Source organism: Ambystoma mexicanum, chromosome 4p, assembly GCF_040938575.1.
Source record: "Ambystoma mexicanum isolate Mex_15411 chromosome 4p, UKY_AmexF1_1, whole genome shotgun sequence".
Classification (NCBI taxonomy): domain Eukaryota; kingdom Metazoa; phylum Chordata; class Amphibia; order Caudata; family Ambystomatidae; genus Ambystoma; species Ambystoma mexicanum.
In genome coordinates this window covers 1,060,758,093-1,060,784,913 of record NC_090927.1, presented here as the reverse complement: position 1 = coordinate 1,060,784,913, position 26,821 = coordinate 1,060,758,093, and the positions used below count along the sequence as shown (strand labels likewise).

Genomic DNA, 26,821 nt, shown 5'->3' with positions numbered 1-26,821 from the left:
AGGTGTGACATGGATGTCGATCGGAACACTGCGACAGTTGGCGGAGGTGTACACATGCATGCAAGTTTGGTGGTGTGTGTGCATGTGTAGTGTACTCCCTATGTTGCATGTGATGTGTGGATGACCTTTGGCTGCTCATACTGTTGTATGTGAATGGATGGTGCTGGCTGTTGCAATATGGCTGTGGTATGGCTCATGTGTGCAAGTTGAAATGACATGTGTGTTGGGGATTGTGATGCCATGTCTGAGGTTTACCAATGCCACTCATGTATGACTGTCATGTGTGTATGAGTCCATTGGACAGTGCCCTGATGCCTGTGTTTTCTTTCTCCCTGTCTGCAGCGTCAACTGATGAAGAGGGCGGAGAAGGTGCTGTGGAGCACAGCGGCAGGGGTCGCACCACCAGCCGGAGACGCAGGGCCCGGATCCCCTCCCAGGTTCTGATCTCGTCGGGGAGTGAGGAGTCCGGTGCCGTGTCCCAGGCCGCAGCTGCCGAGGGGAGGTCCAAGAGGCGGAGGTTGGAGTTGGACTCCTCGGCAGCAGAAGGGGCAGCTGGGACCCCACAGGGCCCAACGGAGGAAGATTGCACGGAGTCATCCAGGTTGGTGGGGGGTTTGGAGGAGGAGGAGGCCGTGCAAGCGACAGAGGCGGGGTCTGGAGGTGGGGATTCCACTGGTGCTAGTGGTGCAGTGCAGGATCTGGGACAAGAGGCAGCACAGGCCGCCGCGGAGGTGCCTGTGTGCAATCCTGTCCCTGCTCCTGTCACTGCATCATCTTGCACCAGCGGGGATGCCTACTTCCAGACCCGTTCTCAGGGAGGGGATTGGCTTACAACACCTGGCCTTCCTCTACCTGCGGATGTGGCTATCCTGCACCAGGTTGAGCCTGTCCAGGGTGGGGTGGCGTTGCGTCAACGGGCCATGCGAGCTGACCTGCAGTCTTTTCATGATGAGTCTGCACGTCTTCTCGCATGGCTCGTTGACTGCGTTGACCCACTGGGACATCTCACCAGGGCTGGATTCCTCCGTTTCCTGGACCTTGTTCCAACCCCCTCCTCCACGGAACCCCCTATGCCCCAGTCGTCCTCCATGCCATCTTCCCACCCATGTGTCACCTGGGTGCCCTGTGGAGCTGCCTCCGACCGTGCGGCCAGGCTGGTGGACAACAGATCCCTGCCACAGTCGGGAGTCGGACGTCCAGCAGGGGTGGCCACATCAATGACTGCACCCCAGCTGGAGGAGGATGTGCAGGCACCATCGGACAGGGCACATGGACAGCAGCAGCTGCAGCAACAGGAGGCTGTAGGTGGGAGCCACGATAGCTCGGGGCGTTCAACATCGGAGGGGCAGGCATCGGCCGGAGGGCAGGAGGACCCTGGACAGGAAGTGTCTTCCGTGTGGCAGCGGTTGGGCCACGCCATAGATGCGAAGCGGCGGCGGGCGGAAGAGGCGCGGCTCACGATGGTCAGGGCGGAGAACTCCATGCGGAGGGCCCTGAGGCGGGCCGAGTGCCTCGAGGCAATCCGCAGGGAGTTGGAGGTGAACATGTCGGCGTCCCTGCGGACCCTCGGGGCCATGGAACAGGACTGCCTCCAGGACTGACAGGACTGACATAGACGAGGAGTTCGATGATGCCCTGGCCCGGAACACCACTAAGTGAGCCGCTGGACTGGCCCGCCGCCATTGTATATAGTTATTTAGTGATAGGTTTCCTTTATAGTTTATTTTTATTCGGAGTCGACGGACACTGCTCCACCTTTTGTATATAGTCCCATTTTAGATAGGTTTTTTGGTAGGTTTCATTTCTTCTGTTGGGATGATGGACCCTGAATACTTTGTACATAGTTGGACTTTGGATTTGGAAACATTTTTTACTATGAATATTTTTTCCCATGGAGCAATGGTTTTCTATTTCTTTTTTCCCTTCATTTCCTTTTTATGGAGTTGAACTTTGGAAGAAATGTTTTTGGATTATCATTTATTGATTTTAATTTGAAAAGGGACAGCCAGCTTAATTTTTTTTTTTTTTTACTTGTGTATTTTGTTTAATTTTGTTTGCCATTACTGTTGTTATTAATACATTATTTGGATTTTTTAATTCTTCGATGTGCGGTTTCATCTCATTGTTTTCATGCATGTCATGATATGGGTTTTCAGGTTCTCTTGCAACCATTGTGTGTGTGTGTGTGTGTGTGTGTGACACATGTGTTGATTTACATTGTTTCCATTGGAGTAGTATCATGGGCGCATGTAATACTTGGTTGTCTCTTTGGGCTGTGGTGGCTGGCCATGAGGCCCATGCTTGAGGATTGCCAGGGCCTGTGGGAGGGGGACATGAGTGGGGGCCTGGTGGAGGCTGCCCCTGCACTGCTGGGGGGTGGGGGTGGGTGGGAGACATGAGTGGGGGCCTGGTGGGGGCTGCCCATGGTGGCTGGGGGGTGGGGGTGATAGGGGATATGAGTTGGGGCCTGGTGGAGGCTGCCCATGGTGGCTGGGGGGTGGGGGTGGTGGGAGACATGAGTGGGGGCCTGGTGGAGGGTGCCCCTGGATGCTGGGGGGTGGGGGTGCAGGGGAACATGAGTGGGGGCCTGGTGGGGGCTGCCCATGGTGGCTGGGGGGTGGGGGTGATAGGGGACATGTGTGGGGGCCTGGTGGAGGCTGCCCATGGTGGCTGGGGGGTGGGGGTGGTGGGAGACATGAGTGGGGGCCTGCTGGGGGCTGCCCATGGTGGCTGGGGGGTGGGGTGATAGGGGACATGAGTGGGGGCCTGGTGGGGGCTGCCCATGGTGGCTGGGGGGGGGTGGGAGACATGAGTGGGGGCCGGGTGGAGGCTGCCCCTGCACTGCTGGGGGGTGGGGGTGATAGGGGACATGGGTGGGAGCCTGGTGGGGGCTGCCCATGGTGGCTGGGGGGGTGGGTGGGAGACATGAGTGGGGGCCTGGTGGGGGCTGCCCATGGTGGCTGGGGGGGGTGGGTGGGAGACATGAGTGGGGGCCTGTTGGGGGCTGCCCATGGTGGCTGGGGGGTGGGTGGGAGACATGAGTGGGGGCCTGGTGGGGGCTGCCCATGGTGGCTGGGGGGGGTGGGTGGGAGACATGAGTGGGGGCCTGTTGGGGGCTGCCCATGGTGGCTGGGGGGTGGGTGGGAGACATGAGTGGGGGCCTGGTGGGGGCTGCCCATGGTGGCGTGGGGGTGGGTGGGAGACATGAGTGGGGGCCTGGTGGGGGCTGCCCATGGTGGCTGGGGGGTGGGGGTGATAGGGGACATGGGTGGGAGCCTGGTGGGGGCTGCCCATGGTGGTTGGTGGGTGGGGGTGGTGGGAGACATGAGTGGGGGCCTGGTGGAGGGTGCCCCACACTGCTGGTGGGGCTGGGAGACATGAGCAGGTGTGCAGGGTAGTCCCCTGTTTTGTGGGCTGCCTGCAGGGGCCGTGGAGGGTGTACAGGGAACACCTGTGAGGACCCACCCAGCCTAATTGCGTGTGATTATTCCCGCGCACCCCTGTAATACACGTACCCAGCCAAATCGCGTGTGATAATTCCCGCGCACCCCTGTAATACACGTACCCAGCCAAATCGCGTGTGATTATTCCCGCACACCCCTGTAATACACGTACCCTGGCTAATCGCGTGTAAAACTTCACGCGTACCCCTGTCAAACACGTACCCAGCCAAATCGCGTGTGAAAATTCCTGCGTACCCCTGTAATACACGTACCCTGGCTAATCGCGTGTTTAACTTCACGCGTACCCCTGTCATACACGTACCCTGGCTAATCGCATGTAAAACTTCCCGCGTACCCCTGATATGTATGTTACCCGCTTTGCGTTTCTTGTTTGGCAGCCCTGTAAACTAGTCCAGGGTTAGCGCAGCCCTTTGCGATGATTTAGCGATTTTGATGGCTTTTCCTTGCGCGAGGGCGTTCTTGGGGGCGTTACTGGCGCTGCTGCAGGGTCGCTGCGATACTCTGCGCCACGGCTGGTTTGGGAGCCTAAAATCCATGAATACGCTGTGCGCGGAAATCGGTTTTGGCGCACGCGCCTGGCGCAGACAATCGCACGCGGACACTCTGCGCCAGCCGCTTGCGACACTTTTCTGCAAAATTCTATGAATTACCCTGTAAGTGTGGTACTATCTTGACTACATGTAAGTGGATATATTATTGTTTTAATGATTGCTAGAATCATGCTTCTCTCTACTTGTTCACATCTTTTAATCACTATTCCATACGTTTCTTTCTGTAGTTTAGCATATGGACATTGGTTATGTCATAAGGAGATATTTGACTGGCTCAGACGGCCCGATATATGAACCATCTTCACTCCTTTCTACCTATTTACGAAGTCTACTTACCCAATGTGGTAAGTGTCTCTCTTGCTGAACTTGTTATCTATTCCTCAGTTCCTGTTCACCGATATTAGTAACTAACTGTTCCCACGTAGGTTGACTCTACTCGTACCCCCTCTATTACTGGTTGATTTAGCTCTCTAATGACAAAATGATTGTAATCTAGAATGCAGATTGTAAAATGTGATATTTCTCTACTTCTTTTGGTATACTGCAGTATGAATGGCTACAAGATGTTTAACCATGCATAAATAGTGATAGTAATGGGTATTCTGTCTTCTAAAAATTAATAGAGTACTAAATATGTTATTCTAAAGATCTAATATGTTATGCTAAAATTTACATATTTCTTTGTTTTTCCAGAAACTTATGGAATTGTGCTATTGCCCCTGAAGAAGAGTGTAAGCTTGAAACGCGTTGGGCCTAACTATGTACAATAAAAATATGAATTTTGATATAATTTTGTTTGTGAGATAGTCATTTTACTATACTGTCTTACTGTCTGAAAAAAGACTTCTATTTGTGAACAAATTGTATATCACCCTATAAAAACATCACATTACTTCTATAAGTTATTGATCTGCTTTTACAGATAGCAGATAGTGTGCAGGAGACGAGAGTTCCAAAATCTTTGGGAACAACCACTTTTTGTCATGCAAAAGATTAAAGCCAGCCCTCTCACCTACCCATTAACTGCATGTACAGCTGTGCCTGCAGTATTTTCTCGTTAAGTTGCTTAAATGCAAAAGAAACATTCGGATTACGGGAGCTATGGGACTTGGGAATGGGTTTGGTCCCAAGCAGGCCATTGACAAAATAACAAAAACGCAGCAGTTTCATGATAGCTCCTCATGATGTGCGATTGGATCAGATCCAGCAGGTCCAAGGTTCGAATCCACAGTAAGGTGAGCCCAATATACAAATGTGCCTGCTGTTTAGGGGGATGTGGTGCACGTTTCAATTTATTCCTACACTTTTCTTTTAAAAATAAACCATTCTGTTTTCTTTTTAAAATAACCGTATACGAACGGTAAAACTTAAAGTAAAGTGGAGTAGGACCACTCCCAACCGCTCCCATGCACTTCGACCACTGTTATAAATTGCATGCTGGAGACCACCTATGTTAGCACATATGTGCTGTGGGGTCCTCACCATGCAATTTTACCCATTCATGAGGAGGCAGAGGGGAGGAGGAAAGAGTACAAACTCTTTCATTTTCAAGTTGCTGAGGTTTTCACACTGTGACTGCGCCACACATATTATGGAAATGTTGCAAGATTTGAGCCACTGAAATAATGTGCTGACATCGGTTACATGTCACATATCTCCCGTAGGAGGCCCTTTTAAGTTTGACACGTGTTTCGGCTCATTCGAGCCTTTCTGAAAACAGGCCATATATTTTGGTAATTAAATCACTGTTAATGTCACAATGTAATTACAATTCACAAATAGGACAGAGATTTGGGGAGGGATGAGGGTAGGATTGGTGGGAGAAAAATTAAAGAAAAAGAAAACCAAAGCCTTGCATTAGTTGCATGTTCAATCTCACATGCTAATTGCATCACAGATATATACATTGATACATTGTTTGATGTATTATGCAGTACTCAGCTGCTCAAGAACATATCCACCTTCTTTATCATGATATGGATCACCATAACTAACATCAAATGAAAATAGTTTTTACCATCACTGTACTTTTCCAAATGTATTCGGGTTTAAGAAAGAGACATGGATAACTTAGTGAACAGTGTTCTTACCATCCTGGTGCTTGTTCAAATGTAGAACGGGAATGAACATACTGTGCTTTAGTCCCTGGGTTCGAATCCCATCTGCAAAATTATGTTAATGGGTTCATGAGTGTATGTCATAAATCCTATTGTATTACCTGAATGTCGCTCCTGGTTGTTAGAAGTGGACAAAATTGTCATTGCTGTTAGGATTTGTCCATGTGATTCAAAGTCCTATCTAAATTAACTTATGTGCTCACTATTACTGCGTATCTGAGTCAAATCTGAGTCAATGGCGTAGGCTGCGTATATACTGGTGTTGCATATCTGTGATTCAGAGATTCAGCTATACGTATTGTCTAAGGATGCGTTTCTAAGATGTGATAGAATTACTGGTTTGCTGAAGAAAGACATTGAGATTGCTGGTCAGGCAGTTGAGCAAAAATGATCACCTTTTCTGAGATGTTAATTTTTAAACTTTAAATAGCACTTTGTGTATATCATTTGACTTATGACTATTAGAGCTCTGATCACTTGTATATCACTGACCCGTCTCGAATTTAAATTTGTAATCACATGTGACATAGGTATATTTGCCCTTTAGCTGAATAGTTTACTTTGAACGGATAGACTAGATCTCAACTGTTCCAAGACAGCTCACACATTTCTATTATACCGCACCACTAATCAGGCGATTTCAGATCGGCATTGTGGTATTTATAGACCTTTGCGTTTAAGCAAGATTTTTTCACAAAACCTACCTTTATATATTTTTTTCACCAATCCATTTTTTGCTTTGTAAAAAAGTCTATTAATTAATTACATTATGCACAAAAAATGGGCTACAAATAACGTTTTTCGCAAACATCCATTCAGTACTAATAACTCATTGGTGTTTGGGACACATACTAGACAAACACGCACTCATACTCTACTGAGCCCAAAACAAGGTCGCGACGTTCGGACCTAGCCACAAACATCAACAAGGGACTTTTCACACTGCCATAGTTACACACACAAACTAGCTAATCAGAGACTCCGCGCCTTCGTATCAGATTAGCCGACGCGTGGGATAAGGGAGAAGCTTCATTTTTGCAGGTAAGCACAATTATAGCAGTCCCCGTGTCTGATCCACGCACTTTGCACTTATCAATACTCTCCGTAACATGAGATTACAGACCATTCATTACAATTTGTTTGGAACACACTTCGAGCGCATTAAAACAAGATTGCGATAGTATTTAGAGCACACCAAGAGATTTTTCAACAAGCCGCATTGTGCGGCTTTTATTTCCATCCGGCATCACTGAGCCTGACCAGCAATCTCAATGGCTTTCTTCAGCACGACCAGTAATTCTATTACATTTTAGAAACGCATCCTTAGACAATACGTATGGCTGAATCTCTTAAACACAGATATACAACACCAGTATATACACAGCCTACGCCATTGACTCAGATATGCAGTAATAGTGAGCACATAAGTTAATTTAGATAGGACTTTGAATCACATGGACAAATCCTAACAGCGATGACAATTTTGTACACTTCCAACCAGGAGCGACATTCAGGTAATACAATAGGATTTATGACATACACTCATGAAACCATTAGCATAATTTTGCAGGTGGGATTCGAACCCAGGGACTAAAGCACAGAATGTTCATTCCCGTTCTAAATTTGAACAAGTACAATGATGGTAAGAACACTGTTCACTAAGTTATCCATGTCTCTTTCTTAAACCCGAATACATTTTGAAAAGTACAGTGATGGTAAGAACTATTTTCATTTGATGTTAGTTATGGTGATCCATACCAGGATAAAGAAGGTGGATATGTTCTCGGGCAGCTGAGTACTGCATAATACATCAAACAATATATCAATGTATATATCTGTGATGTAATTAGCATGTGAGATTGAACATGCAACTAACTCAAGGCTTTGGTTTTCTTTTTCTTTAATTTTTCTCCCACCATCCTACCCTCACCCCTCCCTAAATCTCTGTCCTATTTGTGAATTGTAATTACATTGTGACATTAACAGTGATTTAATTACCAAAATATATGCCCTGTTTTGAGAAAGGCTCGGAATGAGCCGAAACACGTGTCAAAATTAAAAAGGAGATATGTGACATGTAACCGGTGTCAGCACATTATTTCAGTGGCTCAAATCTTGCAACATTTCCATAATATGTGTGGCGCAGTCACAGTGTGAAAACTTCAGCAACTTGTTTAAAGCCTCGGAGGAGAGGTAGTCGTTCCTCCTTAAAACTCTTTTCGCACAGACGCGACACAATCAATTTTGATTTTACCAAGGGCGCAAGGCCTAAGAGGTTGACCTCGAAACAAACTACCGAATTATAGTACTCTTTCATTTTCAAGTCTGCCTTGTGAATTAGTAAATGCTGCCTGCAAATACTCCTTGCATGCAGTGTTTACTAATGGATTGTGTTGTGTCTTGTCTTTCGTGTTAATGTATTATGCTCCCCTACTCAGTTGTCCTGCTGATCATCTTTGCTTGCCTTGTCAGAATGTTGGTGAATGTGGGTGATTGACAGCTCAGTGAATGTTGGATAGAGGATGATCTGTTAGTGTTCTGAATGTATCATTTGAGACCTGGGGGGCGACTAGGATTGAGTAATTAATATTTTCTAACACACGCAATACCAGAGACCAGTCTCTAAGCGCGGGACCAGAATGCAAACCTGTGTTCCTCTGCTTTGTCTTGCCGATGATGCCTGAGGATGGTCGGTGGGTGTGCCACTGATACCTATGAACTAAGGGAGTAACTGGAATCTGTACATATCTGAATAAAGATATGTGTGTTTCTATAATGGAGTCCTGTGTCATCGGTCCTGATGACATACAACAAAATCTTCCTTGTAACACTTGTGACAAGCTGGCTAAAAAGGCCAAAATGGAACATTCCTAAGTGTGCTGTGGAGGCGGGCACAGAGAAGATGGCACGCCCCCACCGCCCCCCAAAGTAAGCCACTCACCCTCAGCTAAGTGTAAATAATATTTTAATGAGCAAGAATGAGCAGTTTGCATGGCGCTTAGCGACTGGCTACAATGCAGGATAAACCACAAGCTTTAAAGAGACTTTGATTGGAGAAGACACTAAAGAAAGGGCAAGAAAATGGTGAGCTACAATGACTGTGGTGACAAACACCACATAGAGAAAGTGCTGACGAGTAAAAAATAAAAAAGTAAAATGAAACCAGAGTGTCCTATTAGCAAGTGTGTGTCAACTGGTTGGTTGTGGCACTTTTTGGTGGCGTAAGCCACCAAATATTGCCAAAACATTGCTATTGTAAAAAAAAAGTAGAAAGGGGTATTTGGGAGCAGTGTATGGCGTTGGCATGGCAGCTTGCCGCCGCTTGGCCATGAAATGGCCGAAGCACCAGCCGTGCCTTGACCCTCTCGCTCACGTCTGCCAGCCTGCTGCTGTTGCCAGGGAGATGTGCGCTACTGAAGTAGCAGAAAAATGGCTGCACTTAACTAGATACCCGTTAGATTTGGATTTCTATGCACCAATGCTTTTTGTCAGTTGAACTCCAGTCATACTACGTTTAAAGACCACCGCAAAGTGATATTATTTGGAGCCGGAGCTGCAACCATTTGCATCCCAGACGAACAGGAAGAAACCAGCCTGAGGACAATGCCGAAGATGAAAAATTACCCATAATTCATTCCATTTTTCCCTTAAATTCACTGTGATCTCTCCCCTGTCCAGTGTTGTGGAGGCCTGTCTAATGGTGACAGATGGTGTCCTACCCGTGGGTTCCGGGGCTCTAAGACAAGGTTTGTGGTTGCCAGCTGGGGCTAGAGAGAAGAACCCCAATCTGCTGTATAAGGATCCAGATCTAGCGGGGGTGAGGGAAGGCAGTGGTTCTGGGTCCCAGAATATGGTCAACGAAGGTACTCTGTGGGCCATGCCAAGTCTGTAGTGGCATTTTGTGTACCTGTGCAGCGGTGCACATACTTGCCCCACCCCATATGGAGCCATCCAACACCTCCTCTATCTATTGAAGGCGATGATCTGGTGGGGGTAGGGGGGAATATATGTGAGGCTAAGGAGTGTTTCAAAAATGCCATGTCTCGTGGCGGAAGCATGGGGTTGAGTGCGGTGCAGAGCTGTAATCACTGGGACTCATGGAGAGGTTTTCCTGGGTGGGAGATCCGGAGTGTGGGGGTGCGGTGGGTGCAGGGTCGGGGTGCCTGGGCAGGATGCAGAATATGGCTGGTTACTGTGGTGGCTGGATGGGAAGGAGGGCCCGCATTTTGCCCTATGCCCAGTCCCCAGTGTAGGGACTGACTCGTCCTCCTCAGATAAGAGTTAGGGGGCTCCAACTCTCTGCAGGTCAAACGTTTCTCCAAGTTGAGAGTGGGATTTAGATCCCTTTCCTCGGCTGGTTCCTCCCTCTGGAACGGCCTCCCTGCACCCCTCAGACTTGAGCCGGATCTTCTGAAGTTCCGGAAACTTCTCAAGACTTTACTTTTCTCCTCTTCCTTTCTTCTCCCCCTCCCGTGCTAACTCTCCTTGTGCCGCTGTGACTGGAGCCTGGTCCCTTCAGAGTCATACAGGGGCCAGACCACCCCGTGCACCCCTTGCAAGCACTTGCCTTCAGGCTCCCTTACCCAGACTAGCCCAGCTTGGTCCTCCCTGTCCACTGCACGCATCTTCCCTTCTGCCCTCTTCCCCTTGCACTTGTCACCTTGTCCTGCCAAGCACATGCCTCCGCACACCCTTGGGGCACCCCACTCCTGCACTTCTCCCTCTACCCCCTTCCCCTGCACTTACCACCTTGTCATGAACTCGCACGGCAGGATTGTCACAAGACCAATATAACAATTTTGTTGTTCTACGTGTGTGGTTCCCATGTTATTTTGTCTTGTGGCATCTGAAAACACTTGTGTAGAGGCGCCATACAAATGTCCAATAAATAAATGAATAAATACATCAGATGGCCCTAGCACTAAGGTGGGCGCAGGGTTAGGGTAGGGAGCATGCGCAGGCTGGCGAAGGTGCACCAGGGTAACGCAGCTCAGGGTTCAGGCAGGTGGGCGAAGTGACACGTTGAATTACGAGACAACAGGGCATGCGCGTTCGGCAGAGCTGACACCGTCCCGGACAGCAGGAAACTGCCCGCAGAGCACAAACGCATTTTTTTGCACATTTTGCTTTCTTCTTAAAACTAAGGTCTATTCAATCGCTTTGTTTTCTCAAATGCAAACTAATCCATATGGCTTGAATACTGTCATGTTAATCAACTGACTTCCGCCTCTTTCATGCATTCATTTAGTCTCAACTGTGGCCCTCTGTGCCGTTCTTTTAACCAGTTTATTTTTTCAGACAATGGAGATGCCTTAAAGTGCAGTTATTAGCCTTGCTGAAGAAAGTTCGTGTTTAAATCAATTACTCTAAGTAAAGGCTGTCAGCTATTAGGTCAGTGGATAATTATGCCACTTCAGAGATGAGCGCAGCAGCCCAGCCAGAGATGGTGCTCTATGGCCACTGTTAAAAGCGTAAGCATGCTTTCATTGCCACAGCCTGGATCAGCTGATCACGAAGCTTGAACATATGTCTCCCATAGTGGAGTAACTTTGCTGAAAATGTTGGTGGGACATGACAACTGAAAGAAAGGGGCTGGGTGGAGGAAGGGCGCACGGTAGCTCTCAGGGATAACACCAAACTTCTACCCCACAAGAATCCATTGCCAACTCTCTGTTATAACTTTCATAAGACTGGTGGCGTATCTTTAAAATTCAATTCTAAAGACACGCCAACCTTCTGAAACTTATAACACTACAGATGGTCTTTAGGATTCACTGCATTGACAACAGTAAAAAAAACCTGCGTCTATACCTAAGGAGGGCCTATAAGCAGGCTCAAGGGAGCTGGTGTTTGATTATTGCCACCACGGCACTGACTCAAACAAGCATATAGAGATAATACAAAATGCAAGATTTTAAAACAGCAAATTAGGTTGCTTATTCTGATTTTATTAATTACTTGCAACATTCTGACTCATTAAAATTAAGGTACGTTTTCCGGAGTTCAAATGACCCCAAGCAATAGCGTACCGAGCGGGAGGCCAGACCAGGTCATTTGTCAGTGGGACACCACTCCCATTCGGCACCTCAAAGAGGGTGCCCAATGGAAAAGGTGTCCCACTGGCAGGACAATGTGTGCCGAGCAATTCCTGCTCAGCAAACCTATTGTCCTGGCAGCAGGACACCTTACCCTTTCCATATGGTAGAGGTGTCCCGCTGCCAGGACAATGTCCCACGTTTCTCTATGTCAACAAAGCATTACACTGAGCCATTAGGAACTGATGGGAGGGAGGGGGCGACTATTAGCAGTTACTTTTGTCCCTTTAGAAATGTGTATGGGAGGGAGTGATCAGAAGTGAGAAGGGTGCATCATGTTGCATGTTTTATGTAATAATGACTATGGCTTTAAAACCCAAGAGGGATTTGTTAGGCTCACGTTAATCTTCATGATACTATTGTGACTGCATGCAGGATGGGAAGAATAAAACGAAAGCCATACTCTCATTCCGCAACTTATTTCTATGACAATGTATATGGTGTACAGTTAGTTTTCTATGAAAGGCTAGCTTATTATGTGATGTGGTTTGCTTCCAAGGCACTGCTATAAATATTTATTTAAGCACATGAAATGTAAAGCAAAACCTTAATAAATATCTATATCAACTAAACCTGGGAAGACGGGCACAGTTGCTTAAATTGTCCACATCCCAGTTTCACCATTCAACCAAAGTGTGTGATCCTGGGCAATTTATGTAATCACATTGTGTCTTATCTGACGCTCTGTGTGTGATTCTGATTCACTTCAAAGCTAATGTTAATATATCATGCTAGTATAATAAAAAAGCCTAATGACTATAGAGTTGCTCCATATATAACAATAGTGCATTTTAGGTATTTTGCACAACAAACGTATTTGCCATCTGGCTTACTTACGGACACTTATTCTAAAGTCACTACCATGGTGCCTCCACGTATCAAAGACTGATGATGCTCCTTGCAAAGTCCTTTTCTGTGAAGGCACTTCTGTTGGGTCAATCCATATGCAAATTAGGAGGGTTCCATGTATTTTTGGAATGGACAGAGCTCTAATAGATGAGTTTCCTGCATCTGCAATGATCCTGCAGTTTTATTTTTTTATGGGTAAAAATGACATCTGCCACTAATGTTACCAAAAAATTAGATTGGGGCAGGGATGGCCGGTTTGGGGGTGTGAATGAGACTATTACATGCAACACATTTAGTGGCTCACCTCTCCCCCCCCATTGCAATGCTGGATACTCCCCTAACCCCAAATGTGATTGTCCAAATGTGACCCCTCACTAGGGGTAGCCCGCAACCCATCCCTCCAGCAAACATACACGCAGCTGAGCTCAGCTTGGCATTATGTAATGAGACAGCGCAAGCCTGGCTGGGCACCTCAGCCAGGCTTGCGCTGTCCAATTACATGATCAATGTTTGCGGCGGCCACAATGCAGCCCCCCTGCCCCTCCCACCAAAAGATGGGGGGACAAAAAGGCATGCCACCAAAGTTGGGGGGACTTGTCCCCCCATTTCTCCCTATAATTACGCTGATGGTCTCTGTAAAGACTGGAGGGGTGTTATCTGTACTCCTGCCCTCTATATGGCAGAGTAGAAGCACACAGCACACCAGCCAAGATGCTCTATTGTGGTAGCAATGGACGAGCAATTAAGGCTTAAGCTCTCTGGAGGTGATGCAGACTGGTTATTAAGCACAGTGTAGTCCCCAATCCCCCATAAAGGAATGTCCACACACTATGTTAGTGATAACACAATTCTTTACATAAATAAGGTTCAGGATATATACATACACAATAACACACTTTGCGCTCAGGCAATACTAATATAGTAAATATGTACAATATCTATGTGGTACCACAGTTGACTCTTGGCTCTTTTAAAAAGGCATCAACTGCTGACAGTTGCAATGACATACAAGTCTAATGGCACAGTGAACCAACACCAGATATTGGAGGAAAACAAGTTGGGTTAGACAATTGTCAGAATACTTTGTCCCTACCAAAGACACAGTTCTGTATGAGGATCCTCCCACCTGGGCAACCTGTAAATAAAGTATATTAACAAGCCCAGTCCATATATTGTTTAGCAGAGTCTTGTTTCCTTCTAAAAATGTTCTACTACCCCAATGTAACTGGTTTAGCAGAGTTGTTCGATGGGTCGTCAACAGATCCTTCTTGAGTGAACTCTCTTTAAGGCAGGAGCCATGGATCGTCGAGATTCCTTGAAGAAAAGGTGAACAATGTCGTCGAGGCAGCAGCTACGATCCTTGCGGTGCTTGTCGACGATCGGTCGTGGACGTCCTGCAAAGATGAGGCATGCGGTACACCTCGACGCCGAGAGTTTGTTGCCGCAAAGCAGATTGATGAAGAATGAAGGTCCAGCAAGGGCGTAGGGTCATCAGCGTTTGGTGTTGGCGATTGGGACTCGACCACGGCTGGCTTTCGGATCTTCGTTGGTGTCTTTGTGGACTTTAGGTGGCAGGAAACCCACCAGCTGATTCTCCTCGGTTCGTTGGCAACCTTGACTTTCTCCTGCGGGACAAAGCAGTTGATGGTGATGAGCAAGGGAGTCCATGATTTCAAAGTGTCTTAGGCAGTGGAGCGTTGCGGCTCCGGTCGACGCGGTTACAGTAGTCCTCCCAACCTTGGTCGACGGTGATGGTTGTCGATAGCCTTGACGTCCTGGCGCTTCACTTCAGATTCCTCGGCAGTCCCCGTCTACGGTCGGCAGCATTTCGAGGACTGACTTCCAGGGAGCCTTGGTGAAGGTTAGCTGGTGCACAATATTTTCTCGTAGCTCGCGAAGAGGTCTCCTAGCCAGGTCCTCTCTTGGATCAGTTCTTACAGACGTGGCAGCTTTCGAATTGTGTCCAAGGAAACCTCCAGAAAAGCCTTCTTCTTCCAGCTGGGCTTCAAGGTTAAGCATCAAGTTTCGACTTTAGTTTCTGAACAATTCCAGTAAGTGAGAGGTCCCCAGATATACTGTTCTGTCTCTCGTTCACACTGCTGAGCCAGGCTCAGGCAGCCAATCATTCAGAAGGGCATTCAGCAAGCAGGCAGGCATTCAGGCTCCCAGTGCATGCAGGCCATTCTTCTCCATCCAGACACTCACAACAAAGAATGTGGATTGGGACAAGGGCCCAGCCATTCAGCACTCCACACTGCATTGATACCAGTTTTGGGCAGGGCTGTCTCATTCATTGGGCCTCATTCCGAGTACAGCGGTAGGGGGTTAACGGCACTGGTAAGGATGCTGGTGCCGTTAACCCCATACTGCCGCATTCCGAGGTCCCTTAGGGGGAGCCGCTAAGGGACCAAGGAGCTAATAACGGGCCCGCTACTTGCGGGCCCGTTATTAGCTCCTTCCCCATTCCCATTGAGCCCTATGGGGGCTTGAATGGGAATGGGGAATGGTATTCAGAATGGGGACTTACCGGGTCCGCCAAGGGCAGAATGTCCTGGTAAGTCCCCATTCCAACACCACGGACCCGGACATGGGTTTGGAAGCAGCCATGGTGCTATTAGCCCCATGGCTGCCTCCAAACTCGTAATGACCCCCATTGTGCCACACACCAGAAACCAGACGCCCATAACATGAAATGTATATTGGTCACACATTCCATTCACCCAGGTCCCACCCCAAGGGTGTACCAACAACATACAGTCACTGGGAAGGCTCCAGCCAGTCTGGCCTGACTTCCCCACAATACCATATATGGAACTTCCACCCAACAGGCAGTCAGGGGAAGGGACAGAGTCAGGGCTTCCCAGGACTTTGGGAAAACAAGGTAATAAGCAATAGAAAGCAAGAGGCCACAGGGGCCATTTTGTCTCCTATCAGGAATCGACTGATTCCAATGGCAGAGCCTCTGTATCCCAAAATGGAGTATACTCATAGCACCTATCAAATTCAGCATGGAGCTGCCACTTCAGTTACTTTCAAAAAGGGGTAGAAAGACAAGGTTAAAAGAAGTTAAAGCACAATTAATTTCATAGGCAGGGCAAATATGTTTCAGTTCACTACAACCAGCAATTCAATAGGCGCCCAAAAACATACACTAAGGGTACAGGGTTGTACCCCCACCCATGGGTGCCATAAGGATATCCCAAGGGTCTGTTCACCACAACCAAAAAGAGGAAGAGGTGCACTGCCAGGAGTCCCACATGAACTCCTGTGCAGAAAACAACACAGAGCACACATGAAATAGGAGTACAGGACAAGGACAGGGAGGCCCTGTCCCTCCAAAGCATTTCCAGCATCACAGTCTGCATCCAGTCTGGCTTCTATACATTGCATTTTCATAAATATGATGTTTAAACAAACGTATGACATTATTCCCCTTGAAATGTACAGCGTATCACCCAAATAGGAGTGGCTATATTCGCACAACGCGCTTGTCATCAAAGAATGCATACATTTGTTTGGAGATGTGTGGAAAGGAATAACAATTTCCTATAAATCGTCTTTTCATTTTGACAAGTGCGGCACTTCAATGGATTGCTGCACAAATGAGGATTTAACACTCTCAGCACTTAAAGCGTTAAACCGTCTAACATTTCCTTACCAACCACATGCATCTCGATGTTGTGATGCAAATTGTACAATGGGTAGCATAATAAATGAACCCCACTCGAGATCTTCCAAGATGTCTTGATTGAGCAGAGTGGCTTCCGTATTATGGTTATATTTCAAAAAGCACAACAGAGGAAAAAAAAACGCACTCCACCATGAGGTACTGCAGGCCCCAGAAATGACAAACTCAAATCAAAGTAAAGACACGAGTTTTAATGATGGTAAAGAAAGGCAAAAAAGCAAAACACACACAGCAAACAAAGCAGGACGCCAAGGATGGGTCCTGAACGACGCGTTTCGTGCTTCCCTGAGCGCTTGGTCACGTTAGGGAACCAGAGTGAAAAACACAATACATATTGCACAGTAGTCCCTCTTCCATTTTGCCTGTTTCCACAAGTCAACCACTATGCTGTAAAAACCAGGGCAGCCATGTTAGACTGGAGTAAAGTCTAAAACATAACAATGATATGAACAATTAGATATTGCAGTATAATGCATTGCACAGTAAAGTAATTCAAGAAACATGTTTAAAGTGTCACAAAATAAGAGGTAAGCATAATACTGAAATATAAGTCCCATGATAAAAAAAAAGGATTATTGATATGGATGCATATACAAAAATATTTTTTTCTTGGAAATGAAAACATCACTTTCCGAAACATGCAGTCACTAGTTATAACATAAAGTGCAAGTGCAATATTATGTAAAATATTAACATAGCAGTAATATAAAATCGAAGAAAACAATATATAGAATAACAATATAGATATGAAGCCAATAGTGGCTTGTTAAAAATAAATGCATCACTATCAGAAAAATGCAACCATGGAATTAAAACATGTTTCTATAAATGGGCCATAAAGTGCAAGTGCAATAGCAAAAGATCTGATGAGTGGTGCAGCCCATAGTTACAGCATAAAGTGCAAGTGCATTTCTATGTAAACATACCGACTTAGCAGAAGTGGACAATCAACCAAAGTAGTTTGATACTCATGAAGTGCAAGTGCATTTCCATGTAAACATACCGACTTAGCAGCAACAGACAAGAGACCAAACTTTTTTTGGTACTCATAAAGTGCAAGTGCAAGTGCAAGGATTTTACGATAAAATTCCATATTAAAATACATATGGCTGAAAGCTAGGGTTGGAATAAAGACACTACATGCCCTATCTTTAAAAAGTAGTTGGTTTTTTGTTGATCACGTGCCCACACAGTAAAAAGCAAATATATGAAAACAAGAAATCTACACAGTGCTCAGCCTTATAGAATAACAAGTAAGGAGAGAAGGCACAAATTGGAAAGAAAGAGAGCAATATCCATAGAAAAAATAGATTTAGAATAAACCTATATCAAAATCATAATAGTAACGGTCCCTTATTTTATCAGAATGGCAAGACAGCCGTAAAACCAAAAAGAAAATGGGTCTGGTGCAATAACACAGATAATAAAATTAAAATAAACAAGGCGTTTCCAGGCCAGAGCAGTATGTCTTATTAGTACCTAAGAGAAGCAATATTAGGTAACCAGAATCAGACCGACAAGAACATGAAAAACTGGATCGAAAGGAACAAAGTATCAGATGCCCATAAAAGTATGCAACTCCTCATCCACGTTGTGACCGTTGGGGTATTTAGTATCAAAGGCTAAAATTAACCTGGTTTCCAATTGTCTAGGTTTCAGGGTTCGGTCACCACCTCTCAAGTTAGTCGGGACATGGGCAACAGCAAAAAACGTAAGAAGGTGTACATATCTATCATGTTCCTGCCTGAAATGTTTGGCCATGAGATACGTATGGTCCAAATTCTTAATGGCTCTTAGGTGCTGCAAAATTCTGAGCTTCAATATACATGTAGTGGACCCTACGTACCATTTTCGGCAGGGACACGCAAGGACATACACTACAAAAGGGGTATCACAGTTGATAAAATGTTTTAGCCTAAATTCAGTGCCTGTAATAGGATGTATAAAGGATTTGTAGGCAGTAGCGTGTAGACAGGCCTTACATTTTTGGCACTTGGCAAACCCTTTTGGAAAACGTGTTAGCCAATTGGTCATGGTAGAGTTTTTTTGGACAGGTGATAAATAACTGGAAACCAGTCTGTCCTTCAGCGAAGGTGCTTGTTTGTAGGTCAGTATAAGGCACTTTGGCAGTATTGGACCAAGATCTTTGTCAAGCATGAGAATACGCCAATGTCTCATAATAATCTTCCGGATATCATAAGAAGCATTATTAAATGTGACCATGAGGCAGGGATCATCATGGTCCTTGTTCTTCTTATTGGTAGGACCATGCAATAGCTTTTCCCTCGAAAGTGCACATGCTTTAACAAAGGCCATTTCTATAATCTTCTTTCGATAACTCTGTTGTAAAAAAACAACGGCAGCCAGACTGCAACACCGGTCAAATTCAAGGATATCTGTACAGTTGCGCCGAAAGCGAATAAATTCGCCATAGGGAATGCTATTCTTACGGGAGGGCGGATGACAACTTGTGGCATGCAGAGGGAGGCCTGTGTTGATGGGTTTTTTGTAAAGGGGTGTGTGAATTCCAAAGTTATCAAGCCTCACATTGACATCCAAATATACAATCTCAGTGGAGCTGTGACATTCAGTGAATTTCAGATTCATAGTATTGTTGTTAATGCTGTCCACAAAAGATGCCCATTCACTTTCATTTCCTTTCCAAATTAAAAAAAACATCGTCAATGTAACGCCACCAACCAATAATTTGTGTAGGGAAACTAGATGAAAGTAAATCAGACAAAAAAGTAGCCTCCCACCACCCCATGGTCAAATTAGCGTATGATTTGATTTGATTTATTTATTTATAGAGCGCTTTACACCAAGGCGCTGTACAGTGGAACAACATAATAAAGGTACTGCCCATAGCAGTACCTCTAACCTGATGATAAAAGAAGCCCTCAAACAGAAAAACATTGTTAGTTAAGCAGAACAGAAGCATATCCAAAATCATACAACTGTGCCCTAGAAAATTCAGAGATCGAGTGTCCAAAAAATATTTGCAAGCTGCCAACCCAGTGGAGTGATCAATGGAGGTATACAAAGAAACAACATCAAGAGTTGCCAAATTTAGACCCTCCTCCCAAGGTATATCAGTAATGTGACTTAAAAAGTCCTTAGTGTCCCGTAGATAAGAAGGTAACACTGAAACAAATGGGAACAGAGTCTCATCAATGAACTGGGCCATATGTTCAAGAAGGGAACCACATAAGGTGACAATCGGCCTGCCTGGCGGGTGAGTCAAAGACTTATGTGTCTTAGGCAGGAAGTATATAGTAGGGATGGTATGGCTGTCGGGAACAAGAAATGTGGCTAACTCATCCTCAATAAGGCCTTTATCCGCCCATTTGGTACATAGAGAAGTCAGCTCCGACTGTATTTCTCCAAAGGGATTTTTTTGCAGCCTGAAATAACAGCACCGGTCCCGTAGTTGACGATTGGCTTCGGCCACGTAACAATCCCTATCCTGAATGACAATATTAGAGCCTTTGTCGGCCGGTTTTATCACAATATTGGACAAATTCTGTAGTTCACTGAGGGCCGAGCATTGTGGAATAGTGAAATTCTGTTTATGGTTGAAGGGTTTCTTCCTTAATTTGCGAAGATCACTGACGCAAAGATCCTGGAAATCCTCAATTCAGCCACCCACAGAAAATTGCGGATTGAACCTGGACTTGTTTTTCAGTTTGGTGCGTATATCCCAGTTGGGATCAATGTGAAAGTCAACAGGATCGAAGGTTGAGGGATCAAATAAATCATTATTCAAACAGGACGTCAGTCAGCACAGGGATATCAGAGATACATAGGTCAGTATGACCAGTACGGGACACAGATGGTTTGGCCTGCGCTGGATTAATGGAAAAGAACTTTTTGAGTCTGACCTTGCGTAGAAATTTGTCAAAATCTAGACGTGACTCAAAATAATCAAATGTCGTGGTAGGACAGAAATGTAAACCTAGTGAGAGTAATGATAATTGCGGGCCCGTGAGTATGTGGGAAGACATGTTAACAATTTGATGGATTTTCATAGCTTCCATAGTTACTGTTTTACCCCAGAGCGCATTAAACTGCCCTGTTGATGTACATCGGAGCCGTTTCCCACGACGGCCTTGACAGCTTTTCCCCCCTTTTGGCAATTTCTGGTCGTTTCCTCTCCCTCTTCCTCTTCCTCTGCTCTTGACACGACCTCTGCCTCTCTTTTGATTTTTTCCGTCTTTGCACAAAAGTCTTATTTCGTCTAAAAAAATGTATTTGACTGGTATTTCATCATTTTCTGAGATAGAAACATCAGACTCCGATGACATGGCCTCAGCATCGCCCAGTTGTTTTGGCAACGGTTGTGTGGTTAAGTTTTTGCGCAATAAGTCAAATCGTTTGGCAAAGGTGAAAATGCGTCCTGATTCATAGTCGGTTTTATCGCTAATAAACTTTCTGTGTTTGCGCTGTTTGGTTTCCTCTACATAAACAATCAGATCTTCTTCAATTTTAGTTTGCAGTTTCTTTCCCTCTTCAGTACTGGGAACATCAAGCAATTCAGATTCAAGTTTTTCAAGATGTGCAAGCACAGCAATGCGGTCTAAATTGGCATACTTCACCAGGATCTTCAGAAATTGTGCAGAACAATGACTGCTGGCACCACCCCACTCTTCCAACATACGTGGATCCTGATCCTCAAAAGATGGTGTTGTCATGATACGCAGGCCACATATATATACAACAGCTTGTCTAAAAGGCTGCCCCTGCGCGAGAGCAGGGCGGGGACGCAAGCAAAGAATGGCGTTTCACAATTCAGTCTGGTTTCAATAACTTGTGCCACCAGCTGGGTTCTTTCAGTGGTGCTCCGAATAGAAATGCAAACCCATTGGTCATGTTTAAAAGGATGGCATGCTGCCAAATAATACGGTACATTGGCAACTGAGATACACTGCGTGCAGAGCATGACATTAAGGAACATTTGGTGAAAACATTTTAGGAAAAGAACACCACAGGAACTCCACAGCTTCTGTGATTTGGTGTGCGTTTGCATGTGCACTGGTGACTGATTCAGAGCCTTACCGCAAGGGGCTTGACTTCAAACTTGTAGCATTTCTCTAACCATGACTTCCTCCCGTGTGTGTGTAAGATCACATGCACATTTGCAGGTAGACCGCTAATGTAACGCATGCGCGCCTGGAAACACCATTTTCTTGTATAGGCGCCTAACAAATGCTGACTAAATAAAATAAACAAACTACGTATCCCCTATGGCCAGCAAATACATTGAGAGCCATGATATAGACCCGAACTCAGAAGGTTTCACGCCACATGTGCTCAAAACATTGCCATTTCCAGAGATGGGCAACCTGGAAGATTTTGGAGGGGAGTATGGCATTACGTTTGAAGTATCACTTTTAAAAGTAGGGTATCAATTGCAGGGAACACAGAACAGATCAAATGCCTTTCCCCTTTTCGGTGTTGCCACTTTTTGGTGGCATAAGCCACCAAATATTGTGAAATAAATTGCTACAATACGAAAGGGGTTCTAAGAAAATGGCATGTTATAGAATGACATTACCCCAGGAAGTGCCATGGACTCCAAAATGTGCAATAACTGTAGGGTCCGCATGATTGTGAATCATGAACTCCTGTCCCCTTGCTGCGTGTTGTACCAAATAAGCGCTACTATTTTTATTTTATTTTTATTGTAAATTTCAGTTTATTGCAAACTTTTTTCTACAGTTCAATCCGTTTCTTTATTTAAATCTCACTCACTCATTCTCTGTTCACAAAACCGTCAGCGGTTGTTTAAGGTGTTTTTGTCATGTTTTAAAAACAGCATCCCCTTAGTTGGGAGCAAATTTAGACGCAACCGCAAGAACTGGTCCCGATGCTATCTGGACGGAAACTTTTCCAGATATTTCGGAATTTCATTTACTCTGCGCGCTTCACCCCCTAATTCTAGACTGGCTACAAGTTTAGACCTTTTATTAGCACTACTATCTGGGATCATATTCTCCTTCCTTCTCATTCTCTTGCACACACGCACCCCTTATTGCATCCTCCTTTAAAACTGTTCACCCTCCTCCTTGCACCCTGGTACCTATAAATGTAAAATGCAAACAACCTATGTAAACGCCAAAACTATTGGCATTGCCAATGCTTGTTTGTTTTTTTTATCACGTGTGACTGAAAGCTGAATTAACAATTGCCGTGGAAACAACTGACAGACCACATGAAGGATAACGTTAAAGGCCTTCGCTGAAAAACAGTAAGTGGCAACGAGAATATTACTGATTATTTATAAAACTCGTTAAAAATTTGAATTCATTTTCCAAGATTGCTTCCTAAGCTCTTGGTGCTGAGGCAGCAGTGGAGATACAGGGTTCCTGAAAGCGAGTTCCCAGATCAATTCTTCGTGATGGCCAGTGTGTGAATGAAGACGTCAGAGTAAGTGAACCAGTTGGCTGCGTCCATAACGTCGTGGAACACAAGTTCCTAATGTAGTCAAAAGGAGTTTAGGATATATATGTGCAGCTAGAGATGAGCTGAATTAGTTGAGTATGGATTGTTGTTTAAGTCGCAATACCATTTCATGCAAAGGAGTGAGAAGTCACCAGTACAGTAAGGGGCCCTTTCTTTAAAAAATAAATAAATACATTGTGGGTGCTACCGTCATGTTCTGCACGCGGGTGGCGGTACGACGTCCTATTCAGACCTGGTGGCTGCAAAGGCACCCACGAGCAGAACTCATAGTTTGCCGGTATGGTAACAACGGTACCGGCAAGCTTACCGGTACCGGCAAGCTTACCGGTACTGTTGTTACTGTACTGGCAAACTCGTAATGAGGACCATGGTCTTGCTGGAGCTGCAGGGCAGTTGAGTAAACTGCTTGGTTCACTCAACGACTTTACTCTGGACGTCCCACTGCAGACTTAACCAGGTGTGCTCTCGTTTTACCAGGGCCTGCACAGTGACCAATGAAAGCAAGGCTTCTGGTGGGCACCGAGACTATACATTTCAGTCCATTTCTGTTCGGTTCTTTGATAATCACCGGCGTCGGCCACATCTGAAGTGCCTGAGCTTCTTTGCACAGGAGCTGTATAGGGACAGCAGGGAGGGTCTTGGGTAACAACGTTCCTTTCAGCTGGCAATTCATTTGTGCATGCCTTTTCAATGAAAGAGAGGAGGGTCTCTCTCTCTCTCTCTCTGGTAAAGCTGAAGAAGGCTGCAGCACCATCTTGAAAGGATGCAGTCTAGCAGAGCTGCACAATTTATCCTCGGATGTCTTCTTTTTCGTTCTTGAGGACTCATTCCCTGGTTTGACAAATCAGGAGTGCAGATTATAAAGTGCAGTGCAGTGTTATAAAGGCAATTGGGAGCTGAGAGGGGTCTCATCTTCCAATCAAATTGTTGTGTCCATCTATACATTTACCAGCCACCCAATCAGTGGGCTTTCCCACATTCAAACTGTCCATGGATAATTTCGGGTTTGGGTGTCCTTGGTCGAAACTATTTGACCTTTTCACTTTTGCCCGAATTTTCTTTGCTCTTTTTTTGATCGAAAATGCGGCAGGAGATCCCCTGCAATCCATCCCCTTTTCCCTTACCTCACCCCATATACATATTTTATTAAATTTGACTGAGTTTCGACCAAAAAACATTCAAAAAATACACTCAAAAGTAAAAAGGTCACACATTTTTTAGACAAGTATGCTAATACCTAATCCCGGGCTGGATCCAGATATGGATATAAAACACCATTCGAAAATCTGGCTATGTCTGGTTGCGAAAATGATAGAGTTTACTCTCCTTGGTGTGCAAAGGTCCTGATCCTGTATGGCATGCAGTGTTCCACCCTCTCTTACAGGACAAGCTTTTAGGCTGCTGAACACAATACCGGATTTTCACGATTGTTCCAGTACCAACACCCTGGGATACAGCAGGCTGAACCACATTAGAAGCCTAAACACAAGGGCTGATTCCAACGGAGGAGAACTGCACAGAGAACTGGGTACCTTTTTGGCACCTCTGACGAAGTCCCATGTTTGAGGTAGGAGGATGGGACTAGGGTGACTGTGGGGGACTGAGAACGCCACCTGTTCCCTGATGCAGACATGGTGGGTCCCTCAATCATTGTGTAAATGGAGGGTCATACTGAATGCACCTCTCTCTTAAGAGCTAGGAAGTGGCAAGGGATTGACAGACAACTTAAAGCCAAATAAAAATGTACTTGTTTGCTTTTTTGGGGGGGATTAAATCGAGCATTGACCATGGATGACCCCACTATAGAATCTGTTTTAGATAGATTTAATTGGGATCTGGATCAGTTAATGGATGTCTTTTGGCCAGAGGGCTTTAAACACCTGTCCAAGCGTATTCAATCTTCTAAGCAGGGCACCCCCTATGCTATGATGCAGTAATTGCTGCCATGAAGAGAGCATTGAGGACCGCACTGAGACATATCAAGCAGCTCCACTCCATCTGTTGCACCTGCCATTGCCACACGCAATAAGCGCGACATAACCTGCGACAGACTTCTTCCTCTCATCCTTCCAGTTCTTAATAATCAGGTACTCACATGCTCTAACCCCACTGCCCTGGTTGACACCTTCAACTACTCTATGCTAAAAGCCCTTGACCTCATTGCCCCATCTAAATTGAGAAAACCTAATCCTCGAGCCCACCTTAACTCCTGGTTTACACCCCAGTTTAGAACTCTGCGCAAAGAAAAACGAATTGCGGAATCACACTGGAAAAGCAACCCTTCCAAAGCTAATAAATCTAGCCTCCTTTTAGCAACTTTAAACTATAAGGAAGCCATACTCCAGGCAGAAAAAGACACTTACAACAAACGCATTGAGAAAGCCAAATCCAATACCAAAGAACTGTTCAGAATCCTAAAAGAACTTGAAACTCCTGTCACTGTACCTGATACTTGCACTAAAGATAGCACTTCATGCACTAATATCCAAGAGGCTCTCCTTGGCAAGATTGCCTCCCTCCAAGTCAAAATTAACAATAAACCAATTAGCCTACAATCCAACTTGCAACCTAATCCTCTCCCGATTATAAACAGCTCTATCCCTGATTCCCTGACTCCTTTCAGCTTCTCTTCACTCTCTATTTCTGAAGTGGAAAATATCATCAGTAGCCTTAAACCTTCTGATTGCCAAGGGGATCTCTGCCCTGTGCCTATCATCAAGGAAGCAGCTCATGAGCTAGCTCCATTTATCACCACACTCCTTAATTCCTCCTTCAGCACTGGGATCGTACCTGACAACCTGAAGGATGCTTGGGTCATCCCGCTCTTGAAAAAACCAACATTGGACGCCAGCATACCTACCAATTATAGGCCCACCACCACGGTCCCGTTTCTACTAAAAATACTTGGCTGAGCCGCATACCTACAAATTCAAGATTACTTTGAATCCAATAAACTCTTGGGACTAAGGAATTCTGGGTTTCGACTGCGTCACAGCACTGAAACTGCCCTTATCGATCTTAAAACTCAGTTTAAAGACCTAAGAGACAAGGGCAAACTCGCTCTACTACTCCTCCTTGACCTTTCTGCGGCCTTTGATCTCGTCAATCACCAAATACTCTGTCAACACCTCAAATCAGCTGCACACTTTTCCGACAAAGCCACAGCCTGGATTAGCTCTTTCCTGGACAATAAATCGATGCGTGTCTTTTCTCCACTAGCAGCTGCCCCACCCTCACCTGTTACTTGCGGTGTGCCACAAGGATCTTGTGTCTCCCACACGTTGTATAACGTGTTCACAAAACCTCTATTCGATATCTTGGATTATCTGGGTGTCACATATACCAATTATGCTGACGACAACCAGATACTTATCCCGATCTCAGAAGATTACTCTGCCGACTCTTTCTCCGTGAATACCATCTACCAAGTCATCCAAGCCTGGATGGCGCAACATGGACTCTGTCTAAATGACGAAAAGACAAAGCTCCTCATTCTTGGCTCGGTGTCCTTGGCTTACCAAACTTGACCCTGCATTCAAATCCTTCACCAACGATGGCAATTCCATCATGACTGCCAAGGACACCAAAATGCTAG

The 26,821-nt window shown here is 45.6% G+C and overlaps 1 protein-coding gene and 1 long non-coding RNA gene across 2 annotated transcripts in view; one reads left to right on the top strand and one right to left on the bottom strand.

The window, feature by feature from the left end:
• Positions 1–4,805, top strand: part of LOC138452648 (uncharacterized) — a 34,112-nt gene extending 29,307 nt beyond the window's left edge. Inside the window, exons 3-4 of the long non-coding RNA XR_011260289.1 lie at positions 4,243–4,359; positions 4,709–4,805. This is a non-coding gene — a long non-coding RNA (uncharacterized lncRNA). The remainder of the gene's footprint in view (positions 1–4,242; positions 4,360–4,708) is intronic.
• GPRC6A (G protein-coupled receptor class C group 6 member A) overlaps positions 1–26,821 on the bottom strand; it is a 590,379-nt gene that overhangs the window by 516,224 nt on the left and 47,334 nt on the right. The window lies entirely within an intron of this gene.